At 38.9% G+C, this 14,941-nt stretch overlaps 1 long non-coding RNA gene across 1 annotated transcript; it reads right to left on the bottom strand.

Annotated features, from left to right (window-relative positions):
* Positions 1–5,608: 5,608 nt before the first annotated feature.
* Positions 5,609–13,386, bottom strand: LOC137985627 (uncharacterized). The gene is made up of 3 exons (XR_011119320.1): positions 13,285–13,386; positions 7,468–7,812; positions 5,609–5,807 (listed from the first exon to the last, which is right to left on the bottom strand). It is a non-coding gene; the product is annotated as an uncharacterized lncRNA (long non-coding RNA).
* Positions 13,387–14,941: the final 1,555 nt, after the last annotated feature.

The following is a 14,941-nucleotide window of genomic DNA, read 5'->3' as shown; positions in this document are numbered from 1 at the left end:
AACAAATAAGAGGTTTTGCAAAAACAACAAAAAGGATGCAAAGGTATACCGTTCCCCGGTTTCAGATAAGATATAGAAGGAAAGGAAAGGAAAGGAAAGGAAATTTATTTAAGTGTCTAGTCATTCCAGCGCTGGAGCACTAATTGGGGACACTGTAAACTGAAATTAACAATTAACACAAATGAATTCAAATGTTGGTTTTTTGAACTTCTACACACTTCACGGTATAGTTAGAGTATTGGGTATTGTGGGTTCTCTATATGGACATTTGCCTGTGTTACTGCTAATAAAGGCAGACTACGCTTCACACTAGACACACGCATATTGACCTCTGAATTCGAATGTCTTATGCTGGTGTTTGGTTAGGTTAGTTTAGGTTACGTGCGGTGCATAAATGCATACATCAGAAATGAATTTGTTGGCCGTGGTGTGTCAAATTTCATGCAAGAGACTTCACTCTATTGGTGTTTATAAAATAATTAGGATAGTACGCGCACTCTCATTCGTCAATAGCTGTGTTTAGATGAGAGTATGGAAACACGGCTGTGACTTCACACGAATTTGTTGAACTCGGGGGGAGAATTCTCGACAGTTATGCAAACCCTCGGCTGCGTCTCGGGTTTGCATAACTGTCGAGAATGCTCCCAACTCCCCCGAGTGTTTAAATGAGCCTATTTGAAACACGGAAAACGTCCTCGATTGCTCAAATGATCCAGGACGTGAACAATGGATGAAATCGGTGATCGGAAAATCAATCAATCAATCGATGCCAATCGATGGCAATTAATCGATTGATATTGATGTTCAATAACCAATAGATGCCAAAGAAATTTGTGATGATTGATTTTGATCGATTATCAACTTTTATCGCTTATCGATACCAATCGATCAATTAATGGAGGGTGTAAACTGTAGGTTGCAGGTTGCAGGTTAAAGTTGCAGGTCACTGTTTCACCAAAGCTGAAACAACCCGAAACTTTACTAATGCTAACATTAGGCCTAAAAAACAATGTTACCGTCAGGTTAGCATTTTCGTAGAGGCTTGGGTTGTTTCAGTTATCATAGTAAAACAATGACCTGCAACCCTAACATGCAACCTGCAACCTGCACTTTACACCCTCCGGATCAATTAACTGACATCGATTGTGAACAATTGGCAATGCGGACTGTTCTCGAGAATTCTTACGATCCTCAGAGGCTATTTACCATAACACTAAACGCTAATTTAAAAATATTATTAGCCTAAGGGTAGTATATCGTCTTGGTGCGATGTATAAACGGGTTGAAAAAATAAGAAAAAGAAACAGCATGTGAAAACGAAACAAGCCAAAGGAACGAGGAACGGCTGTCGCTAGAACGAGGTGTGTAGCGGGTGTTGTTGACTTGTGGAAACCAAACCCACAATCGGGTGAACAGCTTCAACTTATCTCAAACATTCAAACTAATGCACGTACGTGAGATGCTTAGAGTTTTTTATTGCCAATCGAAGGCAATCGATGATTCGCGGCCACTTTTGTCTGATTATCGATTGGCCAATGCGAATCGATGTAAATTAACTAACAGGAGATTGGTATCGATTGATCGATTGATTTTCCGATCATCGATTTCATCGATTGTTCACGTCCTGATGATCATAGACTGGTCTTCCCGGAGTGTACCGCAGTTTTCTATTTTCTTTTTGCTACGAATAACACAGTTGCCTCTAGCATCATCAGAATACCAGCCCTAACTTTTGAAACGAGGTTTTTGTCTTGCATTATGCAAAACCGTGAAGAATTCCATCGTTTCGGCGGGGGGAGTTTAAAGTGAGGAAATGCTACTGTATGAGAAGACGAGTGTTTTGCCGTACCCCTGGAAAGAAGAACTCACTGAAGCAGTCATAACCATTAAATTAACAATGCTGTGGACTTCTTAGGTGCACGTAACCTCTTAATGCAACGGATATAGACGGGAGAGAACAACCATCCCCGGCATCTTCTCACATTGAGAAATCTTTCTCCTTATGTGGCTAGTTAGGCCAATGTTGTTTCTCATTAGTACCCTTGATATTAAATCCCAAGTTCTTCAGTTTCCATTTTACCACTTTTTCTGCACGATGATGCTAAAAGGTTGCCTTTAGCATCATTATGCAGAAAAAGTCTGTTAGGGCACTCAAATAATAAAAAAATGCCTTTAACAAATGGCATGATTTTGAGGATAAATTTAATTCTTCTGATATTTAGTTTTCATCAGCGTTTAGTTTTCATCAGAAAGTGAAAGGTTACTACATTGTTGCGTATATACAATTGACTGGAGGTAGAAGCAATAAATACAAGTGTTTTAGGAGTATCATCAGTTAATAACTCACAGCTCTGTCGTGGTTGTTGGAATGTTGTTCAACAGATGAGCTGAATATTTCCCTCTGCAGCGAAAGATGTTCATAAATTGCAACAACCATAATATCATGCCGTCGCAGTCACACAAATTCACACAAACGCGAAAATCTGTAAAAGATAATCAAAGCTTTGTGAAATAGTAAAGAAATAGCCCAGCCTTTATGGGATTTGATTTAAATTCACACCTCGGAAAATATAGTTTATGCATTAAAGACTTGAGTCGACTCAAAACAGTTTCAACACTTTCAAGAGACCTTGTTATTAGAAGGATTGACACTACAACACTTCGTATAGGTAATCACATGATTTCGAGTGCAATTTGGAATAAATAAGCACGAGTAAATTTTTCAAAGGCCAACAAAAGTGCACGAGCCCGTAGGGCGAGTGCACTTTGTGGCCTTTGAAAAATTTACAAGTGCTTATTTATTCCAAATTGCACGAGAAAAATCATGTGATTACTTATTAATAATATACACGAAAAACATAACTACAACAAAAAAATTTTGACAGGGCGCGCTTTTTTTTAGTTCATTCAACTGATTGGCTGAAACAAATTACAACGTTTGTCAAATGCAAACTTACAAGACCGACACTTTCAAAATCATTCAAATTAGAACTTGGAAATGTGTGAGGACTGATTTAAAACCTTTCAAGCGTTTTAAATTTATGTAAAGAAAACTCGCTTTACAATAATTAGGAAAAGTAAACGTTCAATCAGAATCATCCTCGATAATGAACGCTCGGCGTTTACAAGAACTGGGCTGTCGTTTTGAAATCTCAGGAGCTCGCTTCGAGCGGCCAATGATGAAAGACACTTGACAGTTGTTGAACGTGTTCATCATGGTCTGTTCCTGGGACCTCATCATGGTTGGATTTACAGAGAAATTCTGAGTTTGAAAACCTGAAAGTGATGGTGGGAATTGGTTTTCTTTCGTCGCTGTCATCGATGGGCCGGCCAATGTGTGTGGTACTGGCATGTTCGTGTTTACCGGAGCGAGTGGAGCCGCAGTTGTCGTGATGTCGGAAACTGCCATTCGCTTTTTCTCAGCACCGGGGTTTTCATAATTCCGTTTGGATATTGCACTGGAGAGTCGTCGTTGTTCTTCATCGTCGGCTTCATCGTAATCGTCAAGGGATTGTACGCTTCGGTGGCCTGTGACCTTCACTATATCTGAGCGTTCAACGTTTGCTTTCTTTAGCTTGCTCACTGTTGTCTTTCTAGCACTGTGATTCGTAAATTTTTTGTGACTTTCTTCAAGGCTAGTACCCGCCACAGTTGTTTTCATCATGTTGCTAATGGTGTTTACGCCCATTGGTTGAGTTTTGAACCAGATGTTGTCATTCAGTCTTCGGTTTCTTTTGATACTGAGGTAGAAAGGACCTGACCATCGCATGTTAAGTGGTCTTCGCTCGACAAACTGCTTGAAGAGAGCAACCGGACACCTTTCTCCTCCAACAGAGAACATTCGTGGCTGAAAATCTCTGTTCTTGCTCTGCAGTCCGCCCTGTCTGGTCTTCGTTGGACCTTCGGTAAACTGCACGAACTCCATACCTTCGTCATTTTTGCAGAGTTGAAAATCTTCCATTTTCATTGCGTGGTGCTCTTGACGACCGCGGAGACCAAAAAACTGCGTCAAAAGCCACCACATAGAAGAAATAAGCGCTTCTGGAGTTTTGGAGCCAAATTTTTCTCCCTCCCACAGCACCTCCTCTTCTTCCTCAGTTAAACTTCTGGCTTTATTTGGACGTTTGCCCATACCGGATTGGCGAAGTTGCCGAGCTTTCCCCTCTAAAACTTGCTTGGAAGAGTGGAACTCCTTGTCTCTTATGATGGAAAACTTGTATCCTTTCTCATTTAAATGTCTATCAAGTGCAGCTATCATCACTTTTAAGCTGTCTGGCTCGTAGTCGTCACCGTTTTTGTTTTTTACTTCAGCGTAGAATGATTCAAGTAGCTTGTTTAGTTTTCCTGGCTCGTTTTCCTCGATTTTGTTGACAATATTTTTCTGTTTGCACCACGTCTCCCATACATTCAGCCAGAAAGACGTACTCTTTACTGTATTTGGGTTTTTGGAAAAATTTTTTAGCTCTTCAATCGTTGTTTCGCTCGCAAAACCAAATCGTTGTTTGCTGAAAACTCCGGCCATTTTCCTCCGCGTCTTATCTTAAAATTTCCGCCAATATGTTGCTATAGAAACAGCTCTAATCTGATTGGTTCTTGTTGGTTTCTTTTGTGTGTTTAGCCAATCAGAAAGCCTTTGTAATTTGCACTCGTGTTACAAGTTTGCACTCGTGTTACACATTTTGCACTCGTGTTACAGAAGAGCTGCACTCCTTTCTCAGCCAATCAGAATTGAGTAATTTTTTCGTGTATATTATTAATCACGTAACACCAATGTTATGATACCATAGACCCTATGCAAAAATGGCTGCCTTTAAATTATTCTTTTGTTCATATTCAAAATAGCCCAACTAACCTCGTTCGGGATAACAAATTCTTCAGAATTTTTGTCTCAAAAACGAGGTTAGTTGGGCTATTTTGAATATGAACAAAAGAATAATTTAAAGCAGCCATTTTTGCATAGGGTCTATGTGAAACATCATTTATTGCTAAACAAGATACAGTCACTTTTGTGACGAAAGAAGTTATTATGAAAACAGGAAATCCTCGCAAAGACATCCTATATGTTGGCTTTAGTTGTTCATTTTTGAAAAACGAATTTGGTGACCCCAATTTTTTATTGCACAAACGTGATTAGCAGGTCAAGATGAAACTCTCTGCAAAATTGAAAAAAATTCTGTGGAGCGGATTTAGAGCTACCTTAAATTTTCAATTATTTAAGGTGGCTCTGAATTCCGCTCCACATAATTTTTTAAACTTTGCAGAAAGTTTTATTGTGGCATGCTGATTACATTTCAGAAATAAAAAATGGGGGTTACTGAAGTCGTTTTTGAAATATGAGAAACTAAAGCCAAAATATGTGATGTTTTTGCAAGGATTTGCTGTTGCCACGGTAACTTTTACGTCACAAAAATGACCGAATCTTTTTCAGCAACAATAGGTGTTTGATATGGGTACCATAACATTGCTGTTAAGTGATAAAGTGCGGTAGTGTCATCGCTTTATTCCTACAGCTTTGTTTCGTGTGATGATGAAGTAACCACATTTGGAGGGAAATGAAGTCAGTACAATCTCACCTATAAGAGTAACGTAAAACGTCTTTGATTCGGTGCCAGCTTCATTGGTAGCGACACAACTATAGTTACCATCATGGTTGAGTTTGCTCCACACTATTCCCTTCCCGAAAGCCAAGGTTGTAGTTGAGTTCATCAATGATATGTTGATCGGTGCCGTCCCTTCAGACGAGCACCACACATAATGCTCCGAGACTGTTCGAACCATTCGTAAAGGAATTATTACCCTTGGTTTAGCTGCAATAAAAGACGATGAACAAATTTTAGCCATCAGTTAACTATAGCACATTGTAAACGAACCTCAGAACCTTCAAAATAGTTACTTTGCTATAAGACCATCTCCAGCATTCTTACACGTTTTTACACTGTGACGAAGAAAGTGTAACAGTCCCTATTCACTTCGTTAAATACTACTTTATTACTACCTAAAATTTCATTTCAGCTCTTAACCACATGGAGTCATAGAAAGGGATACATGGGATGGTGATCAACTCTCGTCTTCTGTTACTTTGCAAAGGGGATTTAGAGCCCAGTCAGTTCGCAAAAATGAAATGCAACAGGAGATGAATATTAATTTGTTTGAAGATGCTATAGAAAAGAAAACAAGTTAAGGTGATTCCTTAGTAATAGAAGTTGTCGTAAGATTTTCTTTAAACTTTTCTCGATTGTTCCCTACATTATGGTGACTCGAAATGTGCAATTAAAGAAATAGGTCACCAAGCTCGTTTGCGAGATATAACTTGCTCAAGTTACGCATTTAATCATTGCGACTTCATCTATGAAGCACAAGTTTGTTCCATCGGTTCAGGATACGTTTTGCAGGAACAGGAAGCACAGCTTTGACGTAGTTCTTGAAATAACAAAACAGGTGAATTGTATTGTTTAAAAGGAATAATTTAATGTTTGTTTTACGGCTCAGGCACACGTCTTGGAAAGGCACTGACTACAAATATTCCGCGGGTGCGTGATCTCGAGGAGACAATTTTGTGTCCACGAGTGATGGCTACGAATACTTTTTTTCCTGTAACTTTTTTTTCTGATGTAAATTTTTTAACAATTTTTTACAGTACAAAGAGGATGAGTAAGAGAATAAAATTATGCCAAAAAAAAGATAGGTCACCAACCTCGTTTAGGAGAAAACAGAAAGCAAACCAAGCTCGACTCCTCGACAACACGTCTCCCCGATATCGCGGTTTCACTTTCACTGTCGGACTGAAATGTTATTTAGCATCATCAAGGCTATCACTCGACTTTTTGTTTTGCGAGAGTCTAAAAAGTTTCTTGTTTTGCTCTTTACTGCTGTGCTCTGAAAACGGCCATTCTTCTTTCTAGCAAGCTTTCCCGCACGAAAGGTCGCCATTTTGAAATGTTATTGGCCACGTTCGATACATCAGTACTCACACATGGCTACGAGTCTTTATGGTTAAATTTAAACATTGTTTTGTTTAGAAATATCCGTTGAGACTTGAGACAAGGAAAACAGAAATAGCCGTGAAATTTGACCATAAAGCCTCTTAGCCATGCCTGAATACGAACGTGGCCTACGCTGTGTTATGCGCAGAACAGAATGCGCAGTGCAATACTAGGGAATCACCTTAAAAACTTTATGACTTCAATCCAAAGGTGCCAATAATGGACCAAGTTCACTGGAAAACGAATTTCCCACATCTGAATATGTCATCACAGTTCTTCATATCCCAGTCAAATTTGCGAGTCCAGCGGACATAGTAGTACTCCTCTGTTGAGACAAACCTATGTGATGCCCAACATTTGCTTTTGGTTGGTTCTGCGTTAAACAGGAAAGCTTTTAGATTTGAATTTAAGGGTAAGACCATGATGAAAATGATACGTTCTCAGTACAACTGTGATATTAATGAGGAATTGTTTTTGGAATTACCTCTTCTTGCTCTAGAAGTATAAACTGCTTTAAAGCTTGCAACGCCAGTTGCAACTACCAACATGTAGCGTCCACTCGATTGTATGGAGAAATGACTCTTGTTTTCAGTGAAGTGCCCAAGCAACGTTTGAGACTCGTTCCTTCCATCATAGACTTTTACCGAACTGATGTTCGAGCCAGGTTGGTTCACGATATTAAGGGTAGTAAAGTTTAAACGTATATTGTGATGAAGTGGTACTGTGATATGCCAGATGCAAGTATTTTCTATGACGAATGAGGAACTCAAATTGATTGCACCACTTGAGCCAATGACCATGAAGGAGCATGGTTCGGATGAAGCTACTCCTGTAAATATACAAGAAAATCGCAAATATCACCTACATTTTAAGGCTTTCACGTGTGTGTCTTATGTGTTTTCTCCCTTACTAATACAATAGAGATTTACACTGTTTACGCTAATGATATATCATATGGAAAGCACCATATAATTTATGCAATTTTTTACAATAACGCGCGTAAAATACTCAGTAAAACGTCATTTCATAAAACGCTTCCCGCAACAAGCAGTAAAAGCACCTTTATGTTATGGAGTCCTTATGGATTAATATTAGTGTCTGTCATTTTGTTCACAGCCATGAACTTTTATATTGAATTACCAATGCAGAGTTGCACCCAAAATTCAGCGGCATTGCTATTAACAAATACTTCGATGACATTATGGATTTTCCATGTCATTTGCACTGCCTTTCCACACATTTAAGCATTGGCTTTGCTCGTTTGTTTCGCTCGTTTTGCATCGTATTTCTTTCCTTGATAGTCTTGAGCATTCTTTGTTTTGGCATGCCGGTGATGTATCAGTGTATTAGGTACCAAAGCAAAAACAGCCACAATTCGAGAGGACTTTGCCGGGTGCTGGATCAGGCAAATGAAGATACAAATGCAGATGCAGATGTATGTGTCATGCAACCTAGTGGTCTTTACGATTTGAATATTGAGATTTCTGAATTATTTTCCACTGAACCCGTCCAATATGACTTAAGCTTGATTTCTTTGAGCTTCAGTTCTCTCAGGGGCGTAGCTAGAAATTTTCAGGGTGTTGTGGGGGGGGGGGGGGGAGGGGAGGGGCTCACACTTTCTCAAACCCAGGGTACTTACCACTTTGTCATGTCGACATTCCACTGTTTTTAGTGAAAGTGACATTTTTTGGGTGAGCAGAGAATGCGGGGGAAGGGACAAGCCTACAAAATAGCTGCATAGATGAAGTAAGTTCTAGGTGACATAAATTACTCTGTTCCAGTCTCACAGATATGGCTTGTAATATGTTGTTGTATTTTGGTGACTGTCAGAAAGGGGGGGTCACGGGCACCCCAAGAATTCCCCCCCCCCCCCCCCATCCTGGGTACGCCCCTGGCTGTCTTCGGGAAATATCCTTTGTTTGTTTGATTGTTCAGATTCTGTAGCCAATCTCCTACCATACGACAATTCAGATCTCCTCTAATAACTTGCAGCACCTCTTCCCGACCAGACGCACCAAGTAGTTGGTAGGCTTGGTGTATCATTTACACCTGCGTTGGTGGTTACTTTTCAACGACATTGCCTTTTCTTCTCAAGTTTTCTTGTAAGGATTGAAAAACAGATAAACTTCTGTTAAGAGCATGTCGGAAAAACATTTCTTTGTTGTTTTGATATTAGACTTGCCTATTGTCGACCTCAAGAGAATCCCTGGAGAAAATGTTTTGGCGAGCAAAGCATGATTTTTCGGACGCGAAGAGGATGAGCGAGCGAAAATCGATATAGCTGCTAACATTTCATCGGGGTCGCTGTCGCCCTCTCAAAATCAATTGGCTTCCAGATCCGAAAATGTTTTCCTGATGTTCCATATCGGAACAAAACTGTGTGGGAAGGTCAAAAGGGTCTCGAATTTATGAAATTGATGAAAGACAGGACTTGCAAGTTACTTGACCGGCCTGGTATATTAGATTCCTTTTGCCAGGCTGGGCCGGAGTGTAAAGAATAGACTTTCCTTAACTTCCACAAATGAAGGGCATACTGTTAAAAAGCACCCTTATTTCAGGCGATTTGCCTTTGGTCATGTCATCCTTGAGGTCAATTTGCTTTGTAGGTGATGGGCGACTGAGCTAAGAATTTCCAGGAATTTTCCCAACCAAAATTTCTTGACGTCGAAAGATAGCAACATAGGATCGGTGTTTCTTCAAACAATGTCGTACTGAACAATTATTTTGACATTCCTCATCATGCCTTGGATTTTAAAGGCAACTCTTTGCTGTTTTCTGTATTCTTCTGAAAATTTATCTGCCTTACTACTTATTTGTGTTATACAGAAACCTTCTTCTGGCGAGTATTTGCTTCATACAATGCAATAAGGCTTTTTGATGCACAACTTGCATCTCTATTGCGTGGATTTCATAAAGGAACTTTAAGCGTAAAAGTTAAACAAAAAAACATTGGTTGTAACTTTTTAAAGTTAGCTACCTTATTCAATTGGAATTCTCTTAACGTTTATTTAAGAAATAGATAACATGTACAGTGTTTCTATCGAGTTATAGAAACACGAGTGAAAGTTTGGGAGAACGAGAAATGCTGAGTGGGAACACAAGCCGCAGGCAGCTTTTTCGAGTTCTCCCAAACTTTTACGAGTGTTTCTATAACTCGATAGAAACACGGAGTACATGTTTTCTATTTCTTTTAGAAAACAACGCGACGAGAAAAAGGAAAACAACTTGTCAACTCTAATTATCAAAATGTAAATTTTCTTTGCTCGCCCTATCACTTCGTCAAAGGCTAGTTCTGTGTCTCCATCGAGTTATAGAAACACGATTTTTAACCAATCAGCGCGCGTATTTTCTTAGGACTGTTTTCTAAACCCTTGTAACTTGCTTTAAAACAATTTTCACTATTTTATTATTTGCATAACAAGCAAGTCTCTCTTTCTCGTGGTTACAAGGCAAGGAATTGTTACGGAAGAATTAATTTGCAATTTAACATTTGCTCAGTAGCCTGAAATAGATTTTAGTGAGTTGGCATTTGACTTTGTCAATCACAGTCAGTATTTATGTGACAGGGCTTTGCAAAAACCAACTGCCTACATCTTTGAAATGACCCAGAACCCATATTTTGTATAGGAGTTAATTAGTGCAAGTCAGAAAAATATCTTAGTTTGACCCTCAAGGTACCAACGCGTCCCTCATGCATGTAGCTGGAACCATAGCTATGAAAAGCATCTGAAAGTGCTAAGTAAATTCAATGCATTAGGATGTACCTTTTTTTAAAATCCAGTCAGAAATCGGGGTGGAATGAAAACGAATTGAATGCTGTAGCCAATGCGAACCTCAACCTGATTGGAATTGGTTGAGCAAGTTTGTTTAGGCACCGTCTGCTCACTTGTGCTTTGATATCTGACTTAATTTTGAAGGAGATGGCTCCTTAGATTTAAGCTTGAAAACTGGCGCAGCCTGTTTTCAAACCATTGGGACGGTCGAAGACCGGGGGGTGGGGCCTGCGACAAGAGATGTCTGTATTAAGTCTAGAGGCTCTAAACGATGATCTGGCACTTATAAGAGCAAACCAAAGTTACTTTTTTTTTTTTCGGGGGGGGGGGGGGGTAGCCTGAGTTAGATTTTAGTGAGTTGTCATTTGACTTTGTCAATCATAGTCAGTATTTATGTGACAAAGCTTTGCAGAAATGGAATGCCTACAACTTTGAAATAAACCAGAACCATCTTTTTTATAGAACTTAATTAGTGGAAGTCAGAAAATATCTTAGTTTGACCCTTAAGGTTCCAGGGGTCCCCTATGCATGGACCGAAAAAATGTAGTCTGCCGTCAAACATGAGCGAAATCTATACGTGGCATCATGCTGGAATCATAGCTATGAAAAGCAAGAATTTTGTTTTGCATCTGAAAGTTCTGAGTAATTGTTCCAGCAGAGCTTTCCAAACATGTTTGGAACTTACAAGACGGAAAGAAATCGTTTCAAATTAAATGGAAAATTCTTTAAAAATGTAGACCCTACAGCAACATTAGCAAGAAGTGTAGTCTCTGTCTGAATGAAACGTTGATAATCATATGTAAGAAAAAACTATCGAGCCTTAACACAAGAAACGAATTAGCAAGTTCATGCCCCCACAGAAACCGATATGTACTCCGGAACTTTAGGGTAACGTAAATTTAAAATACCGACATATAGTCCCCTTATATCATGTTTTGTTACCTAGCAGCTCCTTAAATGTAACGCATTTACTATAGCAACCACTATATTTCCGTATTTAACTGCCAGCTTTCCAATTTCGACAGTTCAGTCGTTAAAATTGCCTGATGAGTGTGGTACTTGTATCATACGAAACAGTTCTGTAGCATTAAAACGATGATTACTCATGTCATGAAACCTAAACTTCTGTGAAGTCATATATATATATTTTCTTTTCTCTTGGGTTGCACGTGACGTCACAAAAAATAAAATACAAAACTTAAGAGCCTTTTGAGGTTTTAAAAATATATCTGTTTGCATGTTTTCAGCTTGGTACCGTGCTTCATTTCGAAAATGGTGCAGTTTGAATTTCAGAGGTTTTCACAGTGCGTGACGAGTTGACGGCTTTCAAAAAACATGCCAGTTGCATAAAGACATCTATTTCCCTCGTTTTTTTGTGGCCTAAACAGCCAATATACTAGGAGACGTGTCTATACGAATGTTTGGTGGCTCATTATGCAGCAGAAAGTGTTAAAGACAGGCAAACTAAATTCCAGATGTTTCTACAGATTTCCGGCCGCCATGTTGGTGTACTTTAGTAATTAATTATTTATTTAATTATTTATTTACTAATAATTAATTATTACACGCTCTCTAGTGACGCGAACTTGGGCTGCCTATGGGGTTTTCGCAACTTTCGAAGCCTATAAAATGGCAGGATTTGTTAGAAAAATGGCCGCAATGCGTTTCGAACAGGTGCAAAGATTCATTTTAAGGAAAAAATATTTTGGGGTTAGGGGCACTTGCAAGTCTAACAAGTATGAGGTTTTAGTCCATAGCCAAAACAAGTCACTAGACCTCTTTACTGGAGGCTCATTGAAGGAAATCTCCACGTGTTGGGTAAGGCAATAAGACTTCCATGGGATATGAAACATTTCTTCTTCTGAAGTCACCTTAGTGATGTTTCAAAGATTAGTTCCAAATATAGCAAACATATTAATGGCCTTAATTGCCTTAATGGCTGATGATATTAGCCTTTTTCTCACACATATACATATTTTTTTTTAAATTTCCAGGTCCAAGTCACAAGTTGCCAAATGGCAATGACAGTGATTTCTTAAATTAAAAGATGTTGTCAATGGAAAGGTTAGGGTCCAGTTACTGACAAAATATAACCGTCCCAGTTATTCTTAACCTCTCAGAGGTAGTTCATCGTTTAATTACTACAGCTCTGTTTCGTATGGCCAAAATATGACCACACTCATCAGGTAATATCAACGATTGACCGTTAAATGCGCCTTTTGCGAGTTGCTGTTGGTCTCGGTTTCGAAGTGAGTCTTGGAGCTCAACTATTGTAAGGGAAATGGCTTTGATTTGCATAAGAATACGCAAGTCATTTCCATTTGAATGGTTGTGCACCAGGACTCCCTTTGAAACTGAGGCATGCAGCAACTCGGAAATGGGCTATTACAGAAACTGGCAATAAATATATACCTAAATTGTCCTTAGGAGTTAAGATGGACATCCCATGACTGACCAAGCAAAGTTGGATTAATTTCAAATTAATTCGACAAATACGTGAAAACAAAATAAAAAGGTCTTTTACTTACTCCACAAACTACACATCCAAAATATGATGGCTGGAAGATGCTCAATGGTTTCCATTTTTGACTGTACTTCAATAAGCATTTAAATCCCCAAGCATTATAATTTATCAGCAGGGAACTGCGAAGGAATGAGAAAACCATGGCGATGTTGAAATTTGTCTAATTTACCAAACGTTTCTGCTGGGCTGTAAAATAACATCTTTATTGCCTCCTACAGGCGGTAAATATTCAAAATGTGCAAAATCGGAGAGAAGAATATTTCTAAGCTGCAACGAACGCACGCCCTCACGTGATGAATGATGAATGATGAATGATGAATTATAAGTGAAACAAGGAATTTCTGTTCAAAGTTTAAGGCGAACAATAATTCAACCCATGACTAATGACCGGGGACACCCAGCGATAATCTTCAGTGAAATATGTGTTTGGGGAAATATGTGTTCGGAAGAGTCAAACTGTTCTAAGAATTTCGGTTCTTTGTTGCTAAACAGCTATAGATTTCTTTTCTAAAACACCACCTAAAAGATTCACAACTAGGGAAAAGTATAGTCTCTTACGTTTTCGGAAGGGATTTTTTTTTTTTGCAATTTTTGCAATTTTTGGCACTTAAAATGGTCACCTAGCACTTTCGGATGAGTAAATGCTTTGCAGGGAAGTTCTTAGAATGTAACGTTCAGCTATCAGTTCCTGAAATGAATGAAATATCATTCGCTAAGATTAATTTTCGGACACTTCAATTTTCGGCTAAGATGTCCAAACAGATCAAATTCTCCTTAGTGATAAAAACATCTCTTTAGACAGTCTTTTTACATTATATTACAAGAAGCATAGAAATGTCTCTCAAAGGCTATTGGCTTAATTTTCTCGTTGGGTGCCCTTCAATGACTGCTTTCCCAAGCTGTGCCATTTGGCTGCTTTACTTTGTAATTTTTCAATACACTCTCTCTTAGCGTTAGCCACTAAGGACGCGTTTTTGTATGCTATCTGCGGTGTTTATGTCGTTGTCGAGTGGTCTATAGGAGGATGTGTGGATGAGTAGGCATTCGTTGATGTATCACTTTCTATCTGCTGATTTTATGATGATGTCGTTACGTTTAATGACGCCAGTCGTTACGTTTAATGACGCCAGCCTTGAATATTTCCATGGCAACCCTCCTTAAACTAACCTCAATCCACACCTGACCTCCTCCTTCCAACAGAGAATCAGCACTCGCCCTACATTTTAGACGCAATAGACCAGTTCACTCTCTTGAGTGCATCATGGATAATCAGGGCCACAAGGCGGGAAATTCAAAGGTTGTGCATGGAAATTCCAAGCAAATAAACTGTACATGACTCTACTTTTTAGACTTTCGCTTTCATAAACCAAAGAAATAAGTTCAAGTTCACACTTGAGATTAACTGGACTTGGTATTTATTCTTTTGAATTCCTAAATATTGTTTTTTTGCCTCCATACATTCTCTGTGATTTTGTGCCTTTGGAATTACGGGATGGAAGAAACTTTGTTTAGTAAGGAATTCTTACAATAGCCATTCTCTCCAACTTTATTCTGCCGCACCTTTGAGCATATATCTTCTGTTTTGGAAAATGAAAAACCCAAAATTGCATACCATAAATACTTTTCATCGTTTTGAACTTCCACACAAACCTTGCCCTGAT

Source organism: Montipora foliosa, chromosome 14, assembly GCF_036669935.1.
Source record: "Montipora foliosa isolate CH-2021 chromosome 14, ASM3666993v2, whole genome shotgun sequence".
Taxonomy (NCBI): Eukaryota; Metazoa; Cnidaria; class Anthozoa; order Scleractinia; family Acroporidae; genus Montipora; species Montipora foliosa.
Note: the sequence above shows the minus strand (reverse complement) of the source record. Positions and strands in the feature narration are given on the sequence as shown.